The following is a 24,492-nucleotide window of genomic DNA, read 5'->3' as shown; positions in this document are numbered from 1 at the left end:
CATCTAAACAGATTCGAGAGCTGTGAACAATGAAAGATAAAAAGATAAAAGAATAAAACACCTTATTCAAATCTGTTACTTTAAAAAAACAAAATTCCAGTAACAAAAACATGGCTGGTCAGTCAAGGAAGGGTTCCTGAAATAAATAGGTTTCTAGGAGTTACTGTGGCCAAGCTGTCCCTGCCATGGTAAAAGGCACTCCAAGCTGCCATGGCCACTTGGGCCCCCAGCGACAAATGGTGGATCTAGGAGTACCCCCAGATTACAAACATGATCTTTCAGAGGGTGTGCAACCCTGGCCAGAACATGCAATGATCCTGTCTCCCAGACCTGGGAACCAGTCACCCACAGGGCTTGCCAGGATTCAGCTTCAGTTTACTGGCCCTCATCTAGTACATTATTGAGTCTAGGCACTGATCCAGGACTGATAATACAATAATAAAAAATAATAATATAAAATAAAAGCAAAGGCAGGCTCAGCAGATTAAACAGGCACACACACACACACACACACACACACATTCATTCTTTCTCCAGGAGGCTTGGTTGGTCCCCTCTCAGGCTAAATTTGCCAGATGGTGAAGGCTTTGTTTGTCAGGTCTGTCTGTCTGTCTGTCTGTCTGTCTATCTATCTGATAAGGAAAGCCTTCACCATCTGGTAAATTTAGCCTCAGAGGGGGCCAACGAAGCCTCCTGGAGAAAGATTTCCACAGACTGAGTGTGGCCACTAAACAGGACCTTTCTCTTGTCCCAACCAATCAAGCTTCTGTGATGGATGGGACAGTAAGAAAGTCCTCTCTAGAAGATCTTAGGGAGCAGGCAGGCTAGCATGGAAAGTAGAGATCCCCAAACTATCCTTAATCCAGTAGGGCTTTAGGTAAATACCAACATTTTGAATTGTGCCTGGAAACTAATTGGTCACCAGTGCTGCAGGACAGGTGTAATGCAATTCCCCGGCTGCATGCCCACTAGATGCTCACTACTGCATTCATAACCAGCTGAAGTTTCTATATAAAGACTCATCAAAGAGTGAATTGCAATAACATAGAGTGCATTACCATAATCCCACTGAGATTATGACAGTGATATGTTTGCTTATTTGTTTATTTGTTTATTTATTTATTTATTACATTTCTGTACCGCTCAATCGCTGAGGCTCTCTGGGCAGTTAACAACAATTAAAACCATAAAATACTACATAAGAAAACACAATATAAAACCTTAAAAGTTTAAAAGTACCATGGAAAACCAAAGTAAAACCCAGCAACAGTTATAGCCCAGGGAAAGCCTGGTGAGAAGATGTGTTTTCAGGAGGCAGTTAAAAGATGTCACATTTTCTGCCTCCAGAACTGCACAGGGGAGGGTTTTCCAGTGGGTGGGTGCCACAACAGAGAAGGTCTGCCATTGTGATTCTTCGTGGTGACATTCCATTCATTTTGGAATGACCAGCAGGACCTCCTCTGAAGATCTTAAATGTCACCTGAGTATATGTATATAAGGGAAGGCGGTCTGCTAGGTATCCTGGTCCCAAGGTGTTTATGGCTTTATGTGACAATAAGATAACTTTGTGCATGGCTTAGTAGCTAATAGGCAGCCAGTGCCTATTAGCTAAATGGGAGTATGAGCATGAATGTGAGCAAATGCCAGTGGCCGTGCTGACTGAGAATGATGGGAGTTGCACCACACACACTTGGAGGGCACTGGATTGGGAATGACTGGTATATGAGAATGGGAGAACATGTAAGTGACAGACACAAAGGAAATATTGGGCGCAAAAGGTTACACAAATTTATGCGGGTGTCTGAACTTAAGATATTTGTTACCATTCAAAATATTTGCAAGTGACAATCCTATACATGTCTATACAGACGTAAGTTTAATGGGGTTTACTCCTGGTATGTAGGGATAGGACTGCAGTCTAAAAAGGATAAATTTGCTCATGAGAGACCACTAGACTAGAATCTTCTTCATGACATATTTTCTATTTGCAGGGAGAGGTTTTTGTTTTGCTTAACATGAGGGGACATTCAATTATCACCTGGATCAGGTTTACCACTCAACCAGCTGTTTCATAGAGACTCCAGAAGTAAACACATCCTATTTAGTGAATATTTTATATAAATATATTTATGAAATAGATGCAGATGTAATCCTGAAACAATACTATCACTATTTTCCTTCTTTGAGAATACCTCATTTATGGAACGGAGGTTATTAAATATGTCACCTCTTTGCCTCTCAAAGCTGTTGCTGTTTCACCAGGAGCTCCTGTTACTGCTTTAGAAACTCCACAATATGTATGCAGAGCCACATTCACTTCAGGCATAATTCTACCAAATTAGCTGATGAAGCAAGGAACCCATTGGCCAGAAAACTAACTGCAAACACAAACAGGCCTGGCAAATCTCACTGGTGTGAATTCGTTACAGAAACAAATTAATATTAATGGAAAAACCTGGGCAACATTCCCCTGGCTGCACTTGGCCCATTTTACAGAAGTCTTTCTGCCTTTTCTTTTCTTTTTTCAAGTTGCAAAATAAGTGCCCTCTCCCACAGAATAAGTATTAAGTTTTGTGATGTATGTTAAAATGCTATTAATCAAATATAAACAGCGGGGCTAGATTCCTTCCAGATGAGCAAACATTGTGGTGGGATTCCCAGCAGCGAAGATATCCCCTGCTAATCTCATTGAGCACTTTTTCTTCCTCCCCAGGAACTCATCTTTCTCACTCTAAGTATGTAAAAGGTCGTATGTTTCCACAGTCTCATTGCCAAATGTACTTTGAAAGAAGGGATCTTTGGAGTCTGTCTCTGCTGGTCTCTGTCAAGCTGCTCTTGTTTTCCTTTCACTAAACTTAAAGGCACAGAACCATACCCTGCTCTGCTATAACTCAGTGTGGATGGCTAGGGTGGCCATATGTCCTACTGTACAGAGGACAGTTCTCAGTCTGAAGGTGTCCTCTATTTGAAGGGATGTCAGATGACAGTCCTCTGTTTGAAGGGCTGTCCAGTCAAAGTCCTGTTCAAAGATATTTGCTTGTTTGTTTGTGTATTTATTTTATACTCCTTTCTACCAGGAAAGAGCATTCAAGGTGGCTAAAAACAATAAAAGCCAAAATGTAAGATAAAAACATAATTAAAACACGCATAAAACAAATACATTAAAAGCAAAATCCAAAACACAATGATGAAAGAATAAAAACAAATCAGTACAATAACCATAAGAGGGGAGAGCACGTGGTGGGATGCTTGAAGTTGCCCATCAAGACTGAGAAGGCGCACAGGTCACTTGGTCACAGTCTTCCCCACTCTGACAAGATGGATTGCATAGCTATTTAAATTAAAGTAATTATTTCTAAATTTGTGTCTGTGCATACAAATGTAGCACATGCAAACCTTATGCAAATCTGTTTCCCCTCTTGTCCTCCATTTTGGTGATGTGTTTCCTGATTTTTGGCAGTGTGTAAGTGTCCACCCTAGTAGCTACATTTTCACTTTTGTGTTTCCAGCATCAACTTGTGCTGACGCAGAGAAGGAGCAACAGAAAGAGATATGAGGTTCTAGCGCTGGAGTGTTTTTTATTCTTTTCTTGGCACTAGAGAACAGCGAGCCCAAGACATTTTCCTGCCTGAAGTGGATCCTACATCCCACCCCCTTCTGCTAGGACCAACACTTCCAGAAGCCTCACTGCACCATGCACCAGTTCCTGCCTTGCCTCATGGTGCAGCCTGAAGCAGGTCTCTGCACTCCCGCTCTATGGAGGGTTGGGGACCAAGAAAGTTGGTTCAGCACTTCCCACAATCTGCTGTCCATTCAGTCTATGGTAAAGGCTGCCATGTATGTGCATGGATAGTTAGCCCCGTTTATGAGCCATCCTGGGGAGGTAGAAGGAAGATACCTGCTTTTCCCTAGAATATCTCTCATGCTTTCAGGTGTAGGTTCAAACAAGATGTGACGTTATTCATGTCATTAACCAGTGAGTGGCCATTTAAAAAAAAATAGCAGATGTGTTATTTCCTCCTTAGAGTAAAATGCTGTGAACCCTGGGAGAGCATCCCAGGGACCGTAGGATAATGCAGAGGGGGAGGTCTGTTTGGCACCTGCTGAAGTCCATCCTGGACAGTGGTGGAGGATCTTTCACCACTGTGGTTACCCTGCTGGTAGAGGGGATAGCAATGGGGCAGTTGGGGGGGGGAGTGTCTTGGGTGGCCAAGGATCTGCAGAATCCTAGGCCTCCTCTTTTCCCTAGCACACCTCCAAACAGAACTAGAAACCATGCCAGCCCAAAGACTAGCATAGTTAATTCCCTCTCATCATTGGAAGCAATGGGAAGGGGAAGAGAAAAGAAAAATCCAGCCACCCACACCTTCCAACTTGGCTGATGCGAGTTGACAGGGTTTAGGAAGTGGTTTGTCTGCTGTGGATCTCCCATGACCACCATCTTAGACTTGCTCTGCCCAAGGTGCTGTGCTCTTGCAATAAATGTATGGCCAGGCCATAACACCTAGGTTATACTGGGCCACAAAGCTGAGTTGAGGAGGAGTGGAATTTCTGAAATAACAGTGCATGCCAATAGAATATGTTCCACAAACTGATTTATTTGTTGTTTGTTCCCACTCTCCCCAAACCTTGGAAACTCTAATCATGAGAGGGGGATTACCATGAATTATCAACACTGCCGCCAAACTACTAATTCCAGGATTCTTTGGGGAAAACCATTGTAGATAAACTTGCATAAAACTGATATGTTTGAAGTGTAGATATGCCATTAATGTGTGTTTGATAATGAACATATAGCAGATACAAGTTTGTTTCTGTGCCTTTTCCAAGCAAAATAATAATAATAACAACAACAATAACAATAATAACAACAACAACAATAATGGATTGAGCTAAAAAGTCAAAGTTAAGTGTACTTATCATAGGATTACAAAGACTGCCTAAATATCGATGAGTGATAGGGATACGTTAATTTCTTCAAAGTTACCTATGGTGTTACCTGAATCTCTTCCAATGTGAAATCAATAATTTATATGAAAACATTATCTTGTGTAGCTCCTAACTACCTGTTTGTACTCAAAAACTGACTGATGAAAAGTCTGATTTTTAAAATTCAAAGAAAAAAATACTGTGTGCAAGCAAGACATGAAATTAGTTTTCACTTGAGTTCTTTGAAGTACAAACTATGCATGGACTGAAGATGGAAAAAGTAACTTCATAGGAAAGAGGAAAAAATGCCTATTTGGTGATAAAGGAAAGGGCAGCAGTTTAATTTGGCTGGACTCCTTGCAGCAAGATAACAGACCTGTGAGAATTTGGGATTTGGTTACTTTTTTTTATCTCTGCTTCCCTTTGTAATCATCCTTAAAACCTACAAGGAGTATTGCTGGGTATACGAGAGTGCTTGTGCTGAATATCTTTGGGCACTGTGGAGAAACAGTGTATTCTGAGGGAAAAGTTATTAAAATGTTGTGTACAATTTATAAATAAGTGTGCATTATGTAATATAGCATTGTTGTGACTAGAAGTTGTTAAAGGTGAGAAGTGAAAAGGTTACCTCCAATTGAGGCTTAATAGTTACCTTGCAACTGAGGCTCACCATTGGCAGCTTGCCAACTGTCAATAAAGATGTTACTGCTGTTACCAAGGAAGCAGTTATGACCTTAGCAGGTTTCCAGTTGAAACAGGTGTATATATACTGGATAGGAGAATAAAGGACAGTTTGTGAAAGGCTAGTTTATTAACATCCTTTTTACTCTAATTGGCTCATAGATATAGGCCAGTGGATAGGCAGCTAACAGTGTCACAAAAAGTAATTGGTCTGTTGGCTCTGGACAGAGTGTATAAAAGACAGTCCCAACACTGTCCAGAGTCACTTGAGGCTGATCTGTCAGTTCAGGCAGAGAAGAGCCTGAGAAAGGACAAGAAGACAGCATAGCCTAAGTGAAGAGGCTGAGGAAAGGAGATGAAATCTTAGCAGGGAGAAGCTGCGAGCTGCTAGGAGAGGTCGAGAGGAGGATTCTGGAAGCAGTTCTGAAGTGGGACTTCTGGCGAGCTTGTCAGCAAAAGACAGTTGGCCTCATGAAGCAGCATAACTTCAGAAGGAGACAACTGGATGACTCCTTCTTTGCTGTGTCCTTGTCATCAAGTAGGAGTGCACGAAAGCCACTTACCTGGTCTCGCAGCTTTTCGCGGTGGGGGGGAGGCGCTTCGCTGCTCTCCCCCCGAAGTTCAGGCCGGGGGGGGGGAGGCTTCCCGCCTCGCCCGGCCGAAATTCAGGCCGGGGGGGAGGCTTCCCACCTCGCCCGGCCGAAATTCAGGCCGGGGAGGAGGCGCCTCGCCTCGCCCGGCCGCGAAATAAAAAGTTTTTTTTAAAAAAAAATGCCCCTGTGATAGGCTACGTGACGATTAACGTAGCCTATCACGGCTAGATCTGCAAAGTCAGCCGTGATAGGCTACGTAAATCATCACGTAGCCTATCATGGGTGACTTAAAAAAAAAAAAAGCGCATACGCTAATGGCGGCCCCCATAGGGAGCCACCATTCGCGTTCCTTATTTGGTCGCTGTAGTCTACGTAAATCTTTACGTAGACTATGGCGAAAATAAGGGCAATGCAAATAGCGTTGCCCTTATTTTCGCCGTAGTCTACGTAATCTTTACGTAGACTACAGCGACCAAATAAGGAACGTGAATGGCGGCTCCCTATGGGGGCCGCCATTAGCCGTACGCGCTTTTTTTTTAAGTCACCCGTGATAGGCTACGTGACGATTTACGTAGCCTATCACGGCTGACTTTGCAAATCTAGCCGTGATAGGCTACGTTAATCGTCACGTAGCCTATCACGGGAGCGTTTTTTTTTTTTTACTTTTATTGGAATGGCGGCGGCGGCAGCCGGTCGAAAGATCGGCTGCCTCCCCCGCCCCTGACGAAGACCCGATGAACTGCCGCTGGGACCCACCGCCGGGAGGGACATTCGGGAAAGGTAAGTCCCGTCCCGGGGGGGGGTGCGGGGGCGGGGGGGTGCGGAGAATTTCTCCCTGAAACTTCTTTGGGGGGCCGAACATGTTGGCGCTCGGCCCCCCGAAGTTTTGGGGAGAAATTCTCCACCAACCCTATCATCAAGTCCCTGATGAGAAGGAGACTTCAGGGAAAGCTGAGGCAAGCCTGCCTGTTGAAGATCATTCATCTCATGGGGCTGCAAGTCTAACCTTAGAGACAGGTGAGAGGCTTTTTTGCAACCTTGCAATAAGTCCCTGACCAGAAAGAGAATGCCAGGCCCAGACCCCTGACTTATTCTAGGTGGTGATAGCATAAGGGTAAACTGGCAACTGGGTTAAATAGGGAAGTGAACTAGAATGAAGGAACAGCTGCTTCCTAAAGAAAAAGTATATCTTAGGGTGCAATCCTATTGAGATAGGTGGCTGCCTCTGAACTTGGAGGCGACCACCTATCAGAAGCAGGGGAGGAGAAGTACAGAGGGGATTGTTCCCTCCGTGCTTCTCCTGCCCTGCACTTTTGGCTAGAGAGCCGATTGCGCCTCTCTAGCCATGGAAGCATGGAGCAGGGAAGGAGGCTGCTGTATGACACATAGGATGTGTTGTACAGACAGTTCCGCCCTCCCCACCCTGGAACACCCCCAGTCACACCCCTTTGCAGCCATTCCACACTCCTCTTGCGAGTGCAGAGGACGGGGCTGTTCCGAGGCAGCATGGAAGTGGGGGGAGGCTGGTTCTCCAGGAAATGACCTCAGAGTGTGGGCTCCGAGGTCATTTCCCAGAAAGCAACATATCCTATGGCCGACTAGCCACTGTCTAGTGGCAATAGGATTGCTCCCTAAAGCAAGTAATCATTAAAGCATACTGAGAACATCTGAACATCCTAATATGTAAATAAATTTAAATGAATATTTTTTTACTTTTAAATAAACCTCCTTGTCTGTTTATCCCATGCCTATAGCCTAGACCCTCACTACAATTGTGTGATAAAGAGATAAAGTTTTAGTACAAATTGAAATAAGGACAGTGGAAATTATGAATAAGGAAATATATAGTGACATTTTGGTGGCACTAAGTGGAGTTATACCAAAACCAATTCAGTATTCTGCATGTACGGTTCAGAGCGGTAGAATAAAAAAAACCCCACGTAAATATCCCAGCCTCCCTCCATAGGCACGATCAGAATCCCAGAATCTGTTTGATTTGCCAAGACTGAGCCTTGGAATATATAACAGAAATGATAAAAATGAGAATATCTCTCAACATATGCTGAGCATTAAACTCGGAAGTTGTATTTTATTGTATTGTTTGAATTTGGTATTTGTATTAAACTTTGTAAGTTGCCTCGGGGGCTGAAAAGCGGCATACAAATCAACAATAAATAATAACATAACATATGTTCCTTTCACCTTTTTCCAAACCTTTTCCATTCAGTCTGTTCTAAATAAGGGCTTGTACATCAGGGCCTAACTGCACATTACAATAATAGTGTGGTTTACAGCTATGTCCAAGTTTTTAAAAAACGTAATATTAGGTATGCGGGTGTGGAATTTTTATTGGAAGCACAGTGTGTGGAGAGGAAAAGTTTAACCAGCCAACAGTCCTAACCCTATCTCACACGACTGCTGAGAACTTATGTATGGTAAAGCACTTTGTATACTGAGGACTACTACACAAATGTAATAACAGTAGTAGTAATGTAGGTTTGCAAAATCAGGGTGCCAATGGGAGCTTTGTTTCTATTGCTATTTGCAGTTCAGGGTGTGATTTCATTGCAATCATGGCTGGGGGAAAAAGGGTTAAATATCCTCTCTCTGTGCACTGTGGTCCTGATGGAAATCACACACACACACACACACACACACACACACTTAAATTTTGAAAACCCTGATGTGAATGCTGCAAGCCACACTATTAAGACAAAGTAGAGTTAGGCGGCCCCCTGAGTTGGTCTGCAAGAGGGAAAAGCCTGTTGGGAAAGTGTTATGATATTCTTATATTAATCTGAGTTGCTTGTGTGCTCACTTGGGACTGGATATGGGAGCCCCTGGCACAAATCTCTGCTCTGCATACCACAAATTGGGTGGCACTTGAACTAAGCACATAATCTCTGAAATTACCTATCCCACAGAATGTATTTATTAATTTATTTTATTTGTACCCCGCCTTTCTACCAAGAAAAAATGGCACTCAGGGTGGCTTACAATCAGAAATAAACCTTGATTAAAACAAGAATAAAACAAATGCATTAAAACACAATTAAAAACACAACAACAACAGAATAAAAACAGCATCCAACCCAACAGACCCGCTCAATGCCGAGGCCTGCTTGAACTGAAAAATCTTTGCCTGCTGGCAAAAGGACAGCAGAGAGGGCACAAACCCATCCCCTTACTTCCCATTCAGGGAATTTCACAGCCTGGGAGCATCCACCAAGAAGGCCTTCTTTCATGTTGCCACCAAATGCTCCTCTGAAGGCAGCAGTCTCAAAAAAGGTCCTCTCCTGAAGATCTTAAGACCTGAGCAGGCTCATATGGGAGAAGGCAGTTTTCCAGGTAGTCTGGTCCCAAGCCATACAGGGCTTTATAGATCATAACTAGCACTTTGAATTCTGCCCAGAAACAGGCCAGTAGCCAGTGAAGCTTTTTTAACAAGGAAGTCCCTATGACCAGTCCTGATCAACAGTCTGGCTGTAGCATTCTGGACCAGCTGAAGTTTCTGAACAATTTTCAAAGTCAACTCCACATAGAGCATGTTACAATAGTCCAGATGGGATGCAACTAAAGCATACATGACTGTGGCCAGATCAGATATCTCTAGGAACAGCAGCAGTTGGCGCACTAGCCTCAGCTGCGCAAATGCATCCCTGGCCACCACTGAAACTTGGGCATCCAGATTCAAGGCAGAGTCCAGGAGTACACCTGAACTGCGAGCCCGAGTCTTCAGGGGGAATGTAACCCCATCCATCACTAGTTGAATCCCTATTCCCTGATCTGCCTTTCAACTAACCAGGAGTGCCTCTGTCCTGCCTGGATTAAGCTTCAGTTTCTTTGCCCCCATCCATTACGGACATCAGACACCGATTTAGAACTAGAACAGCTTCCTTGGCTTTGGATGGAAAGGAGAGGCAGAGCAGGGTATCATCACAGCATATTGGTGGCACTGAACCCCCAAACTCCAGACAATCTCTCCCAGAGTTTCTGAGAAGAGAACTTAGATACCGATGGTAAAGCACTCTGCTGAGAATGGCTACACAAATGTACTAGCAGCAACAGTAACAGCAATGTAGGTTTGCATAATCAGTGCTTGGGGCAGAAAAAATATGAATATGTCTTCCCTTTGTTTGGGGGTTGTTGTTGTTGTCATTTTTGTGACCTGACTTTCTAGCCTCCAAGCAGTAGCATGTGCTTGCTTCATCACATGGCCATATCACAGACACTATATACAGTATTAGCTATCCCAGTTCTCTGAGTGCTAAAATGGCAGCACCCATGTACATGAGGGAAGTATCAGTAGGTTTGTGGGAACTCTGTGGTTTGCAGAACCACAAAAAAGATATATGGGGAGGGGACCTAATGGCTGCAAGACCCCAAAACAGGCCAATGAAGACTGTCTTCAGTGGCCCAGGAATGCTGATGGACTTATGGTGGGGAGGAATGGAAAACCTGGCAGGAAATGGAATGGAATTTCCACTTGGAAGTCCTGCTTGTTCTCTGTAAATGTCATCTGAAGAGCAAGACTTGTAGATAATGCATTCTCTGAGTCAATGTGGTAATCAGTTCTTTGGAATAGAGAAGAGGAATGAAGATTACTGATGGTTCATGCATATTTTCATATTTCTTAGGACAATGTGAGCCCTTCCTTTTATTCCATTGTCATCAAAAGGATGATGCATGATTCCTCTGCTGAAGGTGTTTGGCAGGCAAGGCAACTACTGAATGCGACAAAACCTACCTTATTGCTTTCAAAACTGATACATGACTTCAAAAATAGTGCTATTTTGGCATGGAAGACAGAATGAATCTTCCACCGTCTTGGACTCTAATGCAGAAAAGTGTGTTTCCAGCTCCTTGGAAGTTGCATATTTTAGATGTCCATGGCATAAAAAACCAACTCTGTGATTACCAGTAAACTCTGACTTCTTTTCTAAATGTATCTGCTCAGTTGTTGAATGAAGAGAAATAAGATTGCACACATCTTCGTTTCCACATATTGATTTTATTTCTGCTTCTGCAGACACTGGATAAAGGACAGCTATCTATAGATAGGTTAAAAGCCAGACTTCTACAGTGTTTTACTATATGAATGCATTCTCTTGTGACAAACACACCTGAGCCCTCATTTTTCCTTCTACAGCCCAGACAATAACATTCAACATTGCTACCAGTAACTGGTAGTTGCAAATGGGTATTGGTTACTGGCATGGGAATAATCTTTAACTTAAAGCTTTATTATGCCCATGAACATGTGTGTATAATGCCCAGTGACTGCACCAAATTGTAACTGCAGGGAAAAAAGGGCACAATATTGTCATTAGTCTTCATCTATAATTAGCAAAACTTTATTGTTACAGTAAATGAACAGTATGGTAAACACACACACACACACACACACACACACCAAGTGTTATAAATAACACTTCTGCCTACATAACCTGACACAGAGTTCATACTACAAATAGTAGGTCTTGAATGGTGCAAACCTGTCAAAACTTGCACTTTAGACAGATAACACACCATTCTGAGGCTGATGTTCCAAGTATCTGTTGATAATACCACTTATGGATGAGGCCAAACTGCCACAGCCTAAGTGAGATGTTTCTGAAAAGCAATGACCACGAGAGCTCAAGGTACAGGACCATCTTCAAGCCAATACACTTTTGCTACGTTAGGGAGTAGGTACTGGCAGGGGTAGTTGGAGTTTCTGTCTTAGGATGTATTATTAATCTGAGGTAAATATGAGTCTAGTTTTACCTGAAGTAAAATTGTTCCCTTAAGTTAGGATGCAACCCTATGCATGTTTAAACAGAAAAAAGTCCTACAGTTATGGGACTTTTTTCTGTCTAAATATATATAGGATTGCACCCTTAAGGGTTTTCCTTCAATAGAATCTTTTTCCCGCTGGAGAATCTTCTTGAGAGGGAAAAGATGCTCAGCTGGAGCTCTGGGAGTGCCTGCCACCGCTGCCACCAGCTGCTTCCTTTTCATGTCCCAGGTAAGTTCCTTGTGACACGTGGAGTGGCAGTGCTTGCAGTATCAAGGTGACCATGGGCCAGATAGTCCTGCTCACTTTGATAATGCTTATGAGCATTTGAACAGGGTGCTTTTTCTTGCAAGTGCCTCTGTCTGAATGCTTGCAACATCCATACTTATGAGCAACGTGGCCAAACATTGGCATGCAATGGTCCAAATTTGTTGTTAGGTAGGTTGGATTCCTATGGGATGTCCTTGCAACCAAGAATGCTCATGTTTATCATAACCATAAGAATTGTTAAAAAGATGCTCAACTTATGCACAGCATAAGAATAGACATACACTCATATTCAATATGCATGTATACAGATAGCAAAGGATAAGGTACTTGTATGGTGGTGGTGAGAGGAACGAGAATGATTTGGGTATAGTTTGGAGCTACTTCTGCACAAGGATTCTAGATATTATGATGTCCACTTTCAAGTGCAGACATCAACTCCGCTGTAGTTATAAAGAAAATACACCCAGTTACTTTAGTAAACTCACCTACACAGTGATTTGGTTCGATGATCATGGCGTGGTTATCAAGCAATGCTGTGAATGCTGGCTGCACACCAGCCACACTTTGCTAATTACCCTTGCTGGCCCGGCTTGCTATGCCATCTGAACCCAGTCGGCATGGCTTCTTTGAGGGGGGAGCAAGGCTCAAATAACCCATGGGCTGTTGTTTCCCTTGCTGCAATGATGCGAACTGACCCAGTGTGTGTGTTGTCGGGTGGGGGGCAGGGGATGGAGTAAAAATAAATATATGGTTTGAAATTATATAATCAAGGGACTATAGTGTATTAATTGTTTACCTTAAGCTGCCCTTTCTCTGCAATCTGTGGGTGTATACTCAAAATAGGCCCACTGAATTTAATGGGGCTTGGTTCCAGGTAAATGTGTATTGGGTTGCACCATCAGTACACTAACTCTTGACCACATATCTACAGTGTTTTGATTGCATCATCACCATATAGGAATGCAACATCCTTTTGTATAGACATGTGGAAACAGGGAACCATTTTTTTCAGATAAGCTACATATACAAATGGAAAATGGCAAGAGAGACAGCCCCTTTTTAAGGTTATTGAGTTTCAGCATATAATCTCTGAAGGACATTGTGTGGGGCTTGGGTTTTACATTTGAATTTGTTTTTCTTAATTGTGTATTCACTAGGCCACATTGCACTTGACAGGCTTGACAACTAAGTGAATTTAAAATGTTGATTATGAGTGACCCCAACGGCCATTTCCTTTCCATAATGTTTTCTATAGATGTTTAGAACATGCTACCGGCACTTTAAAAACTATAGTGTACACTGGAGAATTAAATATATGGTTAAAATTAAGCTCTTGGTCAGTTTGTGACAGGTGGTATTGTGAAACAATGAGTTGGCCCAAATATATATGACTTTATTTCCTTCTTGGATTTCTATGTGAAAGAAATATGAGTATGGAAAGGAGATCTGGGGGAGCTGTGGGCTTCCTTTCCTCCTTTCTGTCTTTCTACTTCTTCTTCCATATTACAGGCATTATTTGACACAAAAAAAATGGAAGAATACTGTGTTTAGTCTACATCTTCCAGACAGATCTGCCATGCCGTCTATTGAAAATGGGAAAAGGGGAAAGATTTAGGCTCCTCCTCCTGATCTTGAAGTTCCCACCCACATCAGCTGTAATGAAAGACAAGAAAAAAAGGATAAATATTTTAATAATTTCATTTTTCAGATATCTTTTGTATTTTTCTCAAACCAAAAACATTCAAGATACATCATATTACCAGGATTTAAGCCTGAACAAAGAAGTGAAATATTTTATTTTACTCCGCAAGTATGAATAGAGGGACTTCTTAGAGAAGAGTGAATTCATTAACTCCACTAAAGCTGAATAGGTAGATCAGATCTAAAGTCTTGGAAGATCTCATAGGGTCTTAGATCTGAGCTAAGTAACAGACTGGGTTTTGTAATCTTATCGTGCAAACAAGCCTTGATATAATTTTTGTTTGTTTGTTCTAGCCAGTCTCTGAAAAACAACAAAAAGTCTTGTGGCACCTTAAGAACTAATACATTGATGATGGCATAAACAATTCACTGAAGTCACTCACATCCTAATCTTATATGTTATATGAAATAATGGGAATATTCTCATGGAAGAACATTACACTGAAATTGCAAGCCTGAGTGGACTTCTTACCAAAGAATCTGTGAGCAGGAGCTGGGAAGAATATTTCCTCCTATGTACAGTTGATCCCTAAAAAAGAAAACCACATAGATCTTTATTTCCAGTAATACAATATTTTCTATCTGCATGGCTCCACGGAAATCACTCCAGAAGTCCCTGTAATCCTAGGATTTGTCTATGGCAAATGAAGAAATTAGAAAAGCCAAATTAGAAAAGACAGCTTGTTTATGGTGATCCGTGATCAGGCCACCTTCAGAGGCTTTTTAATGGTTAACAGTGCAATTCTATGCATGTCTACTCAGAAGTAAGTCTGCTTAACTTTATTTATTTATTACATTTCTATACAATAGCCAGAGCTCCCTGGGCAGTTCACAACAAGTTGAATGAGAGTTACTCCCAGGTGAGTACGTATAGGATTGTAAGCTAAATTCAACTGTTGGGGCTTGTGATTCAGATTGGAGCTATAGTACTGGGGGCTGAAGGGTTTACTGTAATCATTTCCCACTGCACCATTTTGTTGAGCCAAACAACATTCCACCCTCTGCAAAGCTATTTGCCCCATACAGGAAAACATATAGCTATCTATTGATTAATGCCCTACTATAGCTGTATTGCTTCTGGAAGGAAAATGTTTCATATGTTTTAAACTCATTGCTTCTGATCCAAGTGCTGTATGTTCTGATACAGGGTGTGGAAAACACATCAGCAGGGTTTCAGATGGCTTCCAATCAGTTCTCCCAGTGCAGTTGATTGGGTCCATAATATCCTTATTAAAATCTGAGAACCTCAGTTTCTGGTGTAAAAAATCAGGATTGAGATACAGTTATATCTGGTATGTACTCAGGTTATCCCCCCCCCCCGAAAAGTTTTTAAAAAGTGAGAGAGTGCCTTTCAATTTTTTTAATTGCTGCTTCAGGGTAATACATAATGGAGACTATGTGCTACACTCTATTTCAGCAACAGCATCTCATAGCAGTATGATGGAGATAATTACTATCAAAAGAGCAAGAGACTCTCCTGACTGTGTTACAGGTAGAAGGATATGTAAATGTAGACTTCAGTTAAATACATTTATAACAACCACAGCACAGTGAAGCTAATACATAAAACAGTGACTGTCTACTGCTCAGTACTTAGGACTACATAGGAGAGAACCAGCCATCTTTTGGAGTTGCGGAAAGCTAATTGTTGTTGTTCAGTCGTTCAGTCATGTCCGACTGTTCGTGAACCCATGGACCATAGCACGCCAGGCCTTCCTGTCCTCCGCTCTCTTCCGGGGCGTGCTCAGGTTCATATTCATTGCATCGGTGATGCTATCTCACCATCTCATCCTCTGCCGTCCCCTTCTCCTTTTGCCTTCAGTCTTTCCCAGCATCAGGGTCTTTTCCAGAGAGTTTTCTCTTCGCATTAGGTGGCCAAAATATTTGAGCTTCAGCTTCAGTATCTGTCCTTCCAATGAGCAGAAAGCTAATAGTAAGGGCAAAATATTCTCATATCATTGTAACAGGAATGTAAGATATAAAATAGGTAAATTAAATGTCTGTGAAACTTTTGTCAGAGATGTGCAGAATCTGAAAGCCATCATGTCAGTTTTAGAGGTTGGATTCACATAGATCTCTTGTAAGGTCATGAGACCCCTCAGGAAATATGGAGGTATTTCACTGGGATGCAAAGAATGGTGTTACTAGTTGTATGCCCAAGTTTGGTCAGTTGGATCTCAAACCTTGTAATCCCCATGTTTCATGAAAAACTACACACACACACACAGTCCCACTGGCTGTCATATAAGCCATTCAGGGACACATTTCTGCTTAGACCCAAAGCAAGTACAGGTTCCAATAAGGGTGAGGCAGCTGTGGAGGAGTGGCTTAGTGAGGTCAAACATGCAAGCCAGCTGGGGGTCGGGGAGAGAACTGGGTGGGGAATGACATCTCCACTGCTAAACCTCCGACCCAGCAGCCAGTTCACACAAGACATCAACCAAAACCCTCAGAGGGCCTATCCCCTCCACATTTTCAAGGTCACTTAGTTGCATTCACCAGAAATGCTAGTCACCAGATCATCGCACAGTATTATATCAGGAAGCCATTGACTTTTAGTCAGGATGTGGATTTACTTCAGGGATTCATGACTTGCATGTTTGATTCATTCTACCTCTTGCCTGCCTTGAGGCCTTTTGAATATTTGCAGTCTCAATTGGTTTGGTAAGGCCTGATCTAGCCTTGAGCATGTGACTGAAACTTGCTGAGTAATCTCCTTTGTTAAGGCCAATGTTTCTCCTTTGGCTCAAGCCAGTTTTTTCTTAAAGGCACCATTCTTATGGTTGCCAGTAAAGTGCCTATTATGATCTCTTTCTTACAGTAACATTGATTCTGCCACCAAACAACTCTGTCATGATTACTTCTATCTGTTGGGACCTTTTGCCAATATACTGACATGAAAAAGGTGCTGAAAAGGTATAGAAGCTTCTCTGCCCTGGAATGTACTCCCCCTTCAGATCTACCAAAATCCAGGAGTTTGATGCAATACAAAGAAGGTTAAGCATGCCTAAAATCCTATTCAGTTCACTGCCAAGTGAGTGCTTGCCCCATTGAACTAAATGGAATATATGAGTTTCTGGATTATAACATCTGAAGTTATTTTAGTTGTTGTTTTTTTAAAGCATATTTTCAGTGACTAGAAACAGTTAAGGGGACATTTTAACTGTAGATATCTATGTATTTTTAAATGTTTGACACCCTCTGGGTTTAGGGGATATGGTGCTGTAGACATATATCATCATCATCATCATCATCAACATGATGAAGATTTATACACATCTGATAAAATACCTAAGCAGTGAACAAACAAACAAAAATCAACCCAAGTGGGACTCTGTGAACAAAATGTTACATCCTGAACCAACCTGGAGCAAGAGCTTTGTAGTGCTGCTTAGGGTTCACAGAAAACACTCCCCACCCCCCAGCCCTTCCCACATCCACTTTGTATCCCTAAAGGGCACCATAAGGGTTTGGGGTTGGCTGCCAGTCCTGAACCCAGCATATTATTGTTTATTGCCATATTACTGTTCTGTTGTTCTGCCTCTGCTGATGTGAAAGCTCAGTATCATTGAGATGCTGGTGAAGCCAGTGTTGCAGAATACTTCTATCAGATGGGGGTTTCAGGAAGGTCAGGAATCAGGAACAATCAGCAAGGACAGCTTTCTGGAATAGGAATAGATCAGCACCATGGAAAGCTCCAAGTGATGCTGGGCTGGGGCTGAAAGTTAAACAGGCATGTCTATACATTGCTCCAACAAAATCCAGACCAAGACTGGGGCTTAAAATAGGACGTTCCTGGCCTCTAGGCTGTTTAGATCCACCTTACTTCTACTGTGGTTTGCCCCTTAAAGGGGCCTGGTCTGTTTTAGGAGCCACGGGCTATTATTATTATTATTATTATTATTATTATTATTATTATCCTGCCTTTTCCCCAATCCTGGGACTCAAGGTGGCTTTACAACATTAAAAACTTGTACCATTAAAATGTATCAATAGAAATATACAAAAGTTAAAAATATAATTAAATCATCAATAATATTAAAATGGTATAAAATTTTAGAATGTAAAAAGCCAACAACAATATAAACAATAGTACCACTCTATCATATTCTCACAGGTCCAGACTACCTATCCTCAAAGGCCTGCCGGAACACAAAAGTTTTTGCCTGCCTGCGAAAACATACCAAGGAGGGTGCCACTCTCACCTCTCTGGGAAGGGAGTTCCAGAGCCTTGGGGCAGCCACCAAGAAGGCCCTCTCCTGCATTCCTATCAGGCAAGCCTGTGATGGTGGCGGGAACGTGAGAAGTGCCTCCCCTGAAGATCTCACAATGTGTGAGTGGTTGTGGCATACCAGTGTCTTCATGGCCCAAGTCCTCAGAATCTGAGGGTGGTAATGGAGCTTCCTCTGATGCAGGAGAGCCGCCCCTGGGAGTTCCTCTGGAGAATTGGGTCCTGGGGAAATAGAATCCTCACAATGACTTTCCATAGCTGAGTCTTTTCCTACAAAGTCTGGAGCCTCTTCTGAGGGTGAAGGGTCAGACTCCTCTGGGGATGATGGTTCAGAGATCTGATCCATGACAATTACTTAGAGAGGAGTTTTTGAACGTCATGGAATGCACTCCCCTCAACCTTAATGCTTACCCCCAGGGTAGTGTAAGCTGTTATGGGTTCAAGCAGGTTAATGCCTTCCCCCTCCCTCTCCTCTTATCATCTTATTTTTAACAGACACTTTCACAATTCCATGGCTCAACTGTTGTCACTCATAGACTTAATAGAAACAGTCATAGAATCTGTTCAATGCCCAGTTAGACCCTTTTTTTTTATTCTCCTGGGCAGGAGCCCCCACTCCTCCTAAACAAAAGAAAGCAAAGGCAGGAATCCCTGTTGCTGCTATTCCATGTGAACCTGGAAGTTCTCTATCCAGACAATGAGTTGAGTTGTTCTAGAATTTTCTTGTCTCTATGCCCAGTCTGTTGGGATCCTGCAGCTTAGAGATCCCAGAAGCTCACAGGTCCATTCTAGGCAAGTATGAGATAGATCAACAGACAGACAGACAGACAGATAACAAACTTCCTTACTTCTATGTATTTAGGGAGTCTCCCATATATATAGAAAGCAATGCCTTATTTTGAGTGGTCCTATTTTTTGTCTAAAGTGATAGGTCTTAGAGGGAATGATATGAGGACAGGAAGGCCTGGTGTGCTATGGTCCATGGGGTCACGAAGAGTCGGACACAACTTAACGACCAAACAGCAACAATGACGGCAACAACAACAACAACAACATATACCTGACATGATTTTTATTATTTTAAGTGATGTATTATATAAAACAGAGTCATGCAACCACTTGAAATAATTTATGGTTCCTCTAAGTGTAATAATATGTCATGGAATGAAAAGATTTTGGATGTATAAAGATGCATGTGCTCTTTCCCAAATGTGTAGAACCACTCCCATATGCAATAAAATGATTTCATTTTGGAAAAGTAAATAGAGGATCAAGTTAAAGTCCCCAAAGCAACTGTGTACTGTAGAAATTGCTTTGTTATGATAAAAAATGTGTACATATTAGAAGGAGACCTGGATGTTTCCACCTCTTACAGTAAAACTTGCAAAATCAATGTTTCCTTAAGGTAGGAAAAGGTTTTTGAACACCTCGATGGCTAAGGGTCATTCTGGAGTGCTTTGTGTTTAGGTTTGGGGTACACTAGTTCAGCATATTTGACACCCACAAGTGACGTGGCAAATGTACCCATCTCTGTGCTGACCCTGCTGGTCCAAATAGTCCATTGTAGGAGTATGAGGTTACCACAGATAATACTGCCCAATCATGGATTGGGCAGGGAGGTACCAAAATTCAGTGGCAGTGCACATGCTTTGCATACAGAAAATCCCAAAGTCAATCCAACTGGACTCTCCAGTTGGAAGGATCAGGTGATGGGAAAGACCTCTGCCTGAAACCTTGGACAGTAGTTGGTAGACAAAGAAGACCATGGAGAAATAATCTGACCTAGTATAAGGCAGCTTCCTGTGTTCCTCAAACACATTTGTCAGGTACTGAATCCACAACAGTTTAAGTGCAAAACTGTGAGATTATCAGTGTGGGGAGTTCCCGCTATGAATCCACCTTGTGATGGAGGACTTACTTGGGCACATTTTGCTAAATATGTGGGACAAGTCCATCTAGTTGTGATGTGCATTAGGTGAAATCCCATAAAAAAGGGTGGTGGTGACAGTTATGATGATGATGAAACTTTACTGTCAAATTAGACATACGGTTTTGCACCAGCAAAACTGATTGTCATGCTGAAATGCCTTTTGGTTGATGTACGGTGCAGGGGTGTCTAATCAACCCTCTTGAGATTTCCCTCTCTAAAATACCCAATCCCCATTTATCACATTGACAATATTGGCTGCTGATTAAATATACATCCCAAGTGTTAAAAAAAATAAAAAAGTTGTAGGCCACAAAGTAAAAGGAAGAAAGTTATAGCAGATTTACTAACATCTAGTATATCAATAGGGTTAATTTATGAATCAAATTATTTCTGTATTCTGACCATCATATCAACACCAAAAATTGTAAACGTCAACTTGACCTGATTAAATTTTTCATCCTTAATTTAAAAAGTACGGTTTAAAAGTGACAGAAGTAGCCATTGCCAAATAAACCAAATTTGTCAGTGCATTCCCAGGTTATAAGCAAATCACTCTAAAATTGCATCTATATAATGTGCCTTATGCTCAAATTCACCTTTTTGTGACTAAGGCTGCAATGCTATACCCACTTATTTGGGAGTAAGCCCAACTGAACTCAATGAGAGTTACTTCTGTCTAGGGATGTACAGATTCCCCACTGTCTATTCCGGTGGGGAATCCGGTGGGGGAGGCGATCCGTTCCTCCCCCCTGTAATCCTCCAGAGCAGTTCCACTCTGCTTGGATTCCGGGGGGGGGGCTGGTTTGGGGGCACTTACCTTCCCTCCTGCCAGCCAGAGCCATTTGCCTCCTCCCTGTCTCTGCTGACTGCCATGTCCTTAAAAACAAAAAAATGGCGATCGGGAGGATGTGCCCATAGACATATACACAAATAGAGTCATGAATCTTGCATATAAATCTATGTGTCCAAGTGCCGTTCTGCCTTACCCTATCACAACATTTAGTATGGAGGAGAGCCAACCCGCAGGGAATCCAGCAGACCCAGTGGGGAGTAGAGCCACTCCGCTGTGGACTTCACAGGTCAAGTTCTTGAGAATCAGGCTTTAGTTGTGTCTGCAGTGGTTTTATCTGCCGTCCCTACATATTAGCTCTTTGTGCATGCCTAAGTTGGATTGCAGAAGGGAGGGGCAATAGTTAAGGGAGGGACCATGGTTTAGTGGTAGAATATGTGCTTTGCACACAGAAGCTTGCAGGTTCAATTCTTGGCATCTCCAGCAAAAAGTCTTGCATAGCTAGTAACAGGAAAGACTTCTGCTGGTGAGCTGCTTCCAGTTGGAGTAGATAATATAAGTGAGGTGGCAAATAGACTGAATCATATAAGGCCAGTTCTGATTCCATAGTCCATTCTGGAATTGTGGTAAAGTAGTAGACAGAGGTGGCAGAAGGTAGATCTCCAGAAGTTTTGGACCTCAGCTCCCAGTATTCCTGACCATTGGCCATGCTGGCAGGGGCTTCTGGGAGTTGAAATCCAAAACATCTGGAGATTTACCTTCTGCCCAACCCTGGAGTAGAATGAATCCATTCCTGTTTCCACCAAAACAGTTTGGATCTCAACCAAGGAATTTCACTTCTCTCTTATCTTTTGCCCATGAGCTATTAGGGAAGGTTGAAGGTAGGCCCACAGACTTGTTTTAATGTTTAAATGGAATCTATGTTTAAAATCATGACGTTTATAATGAAGTGGTTATGATTTAGTAGCAGAATGATCTTTCACTCTGTGGATCTGAATTACATTAACTATGACTAGGACATAGTCCTCCTCGCAGCAGCTTCCTCCAGGTGGTCTGCCTTTCTATTTAATAATGGATAATACTTTGCTAAGACTTTCCTTATGCCTCTCTGTGTGTGTGTGTGTGCACGCACGTGCGCGCGCGCGAGCGTGCATGTGTGTGTGTGTGTTTAGTGTCTGTTCTTGTTGTTTTAACATACTCCGAGCCTTTGGCAATGTTCGTATTCTGAATATATGATGTCTTTTCCTCCCCCACCTTTATTTTACTGTCTCCAGCAGCATAGAAATGCTAATATAATGTATTGCTTGCTTTTAAAAACAAACAAACAAAACCCTTAATAATTGTACCTAAGAAAAAGGAAAAATGGAGGCTACAAAACACCTTTTTATATATATGCTGCATGAATTTAGAACCATTTAAGTCAGAAAATGAATTGATTTGAACAAGCGTTACCTAACCTCAAACGTAGCACCCTGGATCTTGCCCAGAATTTTCATTTTTTGTCTTTTTAATTGGCAGCCAGCCAATTCCAAAACTGCATGGCTCTCCATGACTACCAGATTGTGGTGATTAAAGGGATGTATGTAGTGTCATTTATCTTTCTCTGTTTCTGTGTTTTCTTAAAATTAATTATATGAGCAGCCTTACTTAGTTGAATGCAATGTGATTTCATTTGGTTGGGCTATAGTTTCAGCAGGCTATTCCTCTGGGACTTTTGCTCACCAGTTTTGGTTCTATTAGCTCATGACTTTGATATCAGCCATCTTTGGAGCTTCAGGCAGCCTGTAAGGAGCATGTTAAGCTTTGTTGTTGTTGTTTTGTCCTCTAAAAGTGAAGGCACCAGGCTAGAACACTCCAGTGCAATCAATGGCCAATGCAAGGGGCCACTCACCTTGGGGACAAGCTTAAATAGTGAGCAGATGGATTTATTGACTTTTTGTTCCAGGAGATAACTGTGTGACATATTCTAAGATAAATTGCTATGTTATATTTATAATGCTGTACTCTACTATATGTAATTAAAAGCAGCTATTTTCTGAAATCTTACTGTTTGATTTTGGATGGACATAATTCCAATTTAGAGTGCAAGTGTATTGAATGTTATTTTAAGTATTTTTCATATCTCTTTCTACAGTGTATAGGGGCTTCAGTAATGGGCCAAGGACCCTTTGAAAAGCTGCATTACCCACACAGTAGAAGCAGTTTGTGCTTGTTTCCAAGATCTCTTATGATAAGTAATACATTTTAATATCAAATATATTCATTTGTTAAACTCTTAGATGATCATTCTTAGGTTTATTTATGTATTTATTTAAAATTATAAACTGCTCTATGTCTATAAAAGATTCCCAAGCAGTGAAGAGGGAATATTAAAGAAATAGTTAAAATCAAGTTATACCAATAAAATCTCACATGTATATCCTCACCAGGACGGGCACCAAGAGTGGGTATGTTTGGGCACCTGCCAAAGGTCCACATCCCATCAGGGGCGCCCTGACAAGAGCCCCCTGGCCTTGCTCCTCTTCTTCACCATTGTAACCTACTTGTTTACCTCCCTCTTACTCTGGCCCAGACAATGGTGGTGGTGAGAAGGAGGTGCAGTAGATGTCACTGCCTACTTGTTCACTGGCTCTCTCTGCCTGTCAAGAAGAAAGCAAGTGGTAGCAATGCTGAGAAAGAGAAGGAGGAGCAATAACAGCTGGTGGCAATGGTGGTGAGAAGATAAGCTCACCGAGAGAGGAGCCCATTGAGGGTTTCTTGCCCAAGGGCCATCAAAAACTTGGAGCTGGCACAGATCTTCACACATTCCTCATGTGTTCGGTGAACAACACACATTGCAGGTGTTTGATGTGCAGTGGGAGGCTGCCTTCTCCCCCCTCCCCAACTTACAGGCATTCATTGTAAAGTCCAAAAAGATCTGGCCGCCACAATGCCACAGGCATACTCATTCTTTGAATAGACAAAGGAAGTCTGAAACTGGCTTCTGTTCTGTTTCAAGTACTTTTCTGTCTCAAGATGTTTCTAAGCCACAATCTTTATGTATAACGGGGTAACTACATTCATCTTCGTGGGTCACAACAAAATTGTGTAGACCTGTTTTCACAGCAGCACCTTGTGACAGGTAAAAAAAAAATTATGCAGAACATTGTATCAATCAAGGTATAGCCTCTTAAGGTATTGGTGAAGGACTCGGGCTGTGTGATCATCCCATTGCTCTGACATGTGGCCAAACTGAGTTTTTTGCCCCAGATTAGGATGTGTACAAGGAGTTGCACCTCACGATGCATGGCTGATAGACATGTATGAAAACTGGAGTCATCTCACAAATGCTTTGTTGTGCAAGCACATGAAATGTGTCATGAGCTTACCATATGGCTAGGGTAAACCTCCAGCCACTGTATTGGTCCTTGCATAGCTCTTTTAGAATGTTGAAATTCGGGATGTATGAGAATTTCCCCCTTCATGGATCACTGCCTTGCTGTGGCGAAGGGGCTTGCGTAACTCAGTGAAGCCATAAGCTACGCCGTGCAGTGCCACCCAAGATGGACAGGTCATGGCAGAGAGTTCTGACTCCATGTGGTCCACTGGAGA

The 24,492-nt window shown here is 42.2% G+C and overlaps 1 long non-coding RNA gene across 1 annotated transcript in view; it reads left to right on the top strand.

Annotated features, from left to right (window-relative positions):
* LOC146359431 (uncharacterized) overlaps window positions 1-24,492 on the top strand; it is a 121,399-nt gene that overhangs the window by 85,718 nt on the left and 11,189 nt on the right. Inside the window, exon 2 of the long non-coding RNA XR_014787267.1 lies at window positions 23,036-23,135. This is a non-coding gene — a long non-coding RNA (uncharacterized LOC146359431). The remainder of the gene's footprint in view (window positions 1-23,035; window positions 23,136-24,492) is intronic.

Source organism: Heloderma suspectum, chromosome 1, assembly GCF_057233095.1.
Source record: "Heloderma suspectum isolate Gila_16-S chromosome 1, 16-S_ref, whole genome shotgun sequence".
Lineage (NCBI taxonomy): Eukaryota > Metazoa > Chordata > Lepidosauria > Squamata > Helodermatidae > Heloderma > Heloderma suspectum.
The sequence above is the reverse complement of the archived record's forward strand: the minus strand, read 5'-3'. Positions and strand labels throughout refer to the sequence as shown.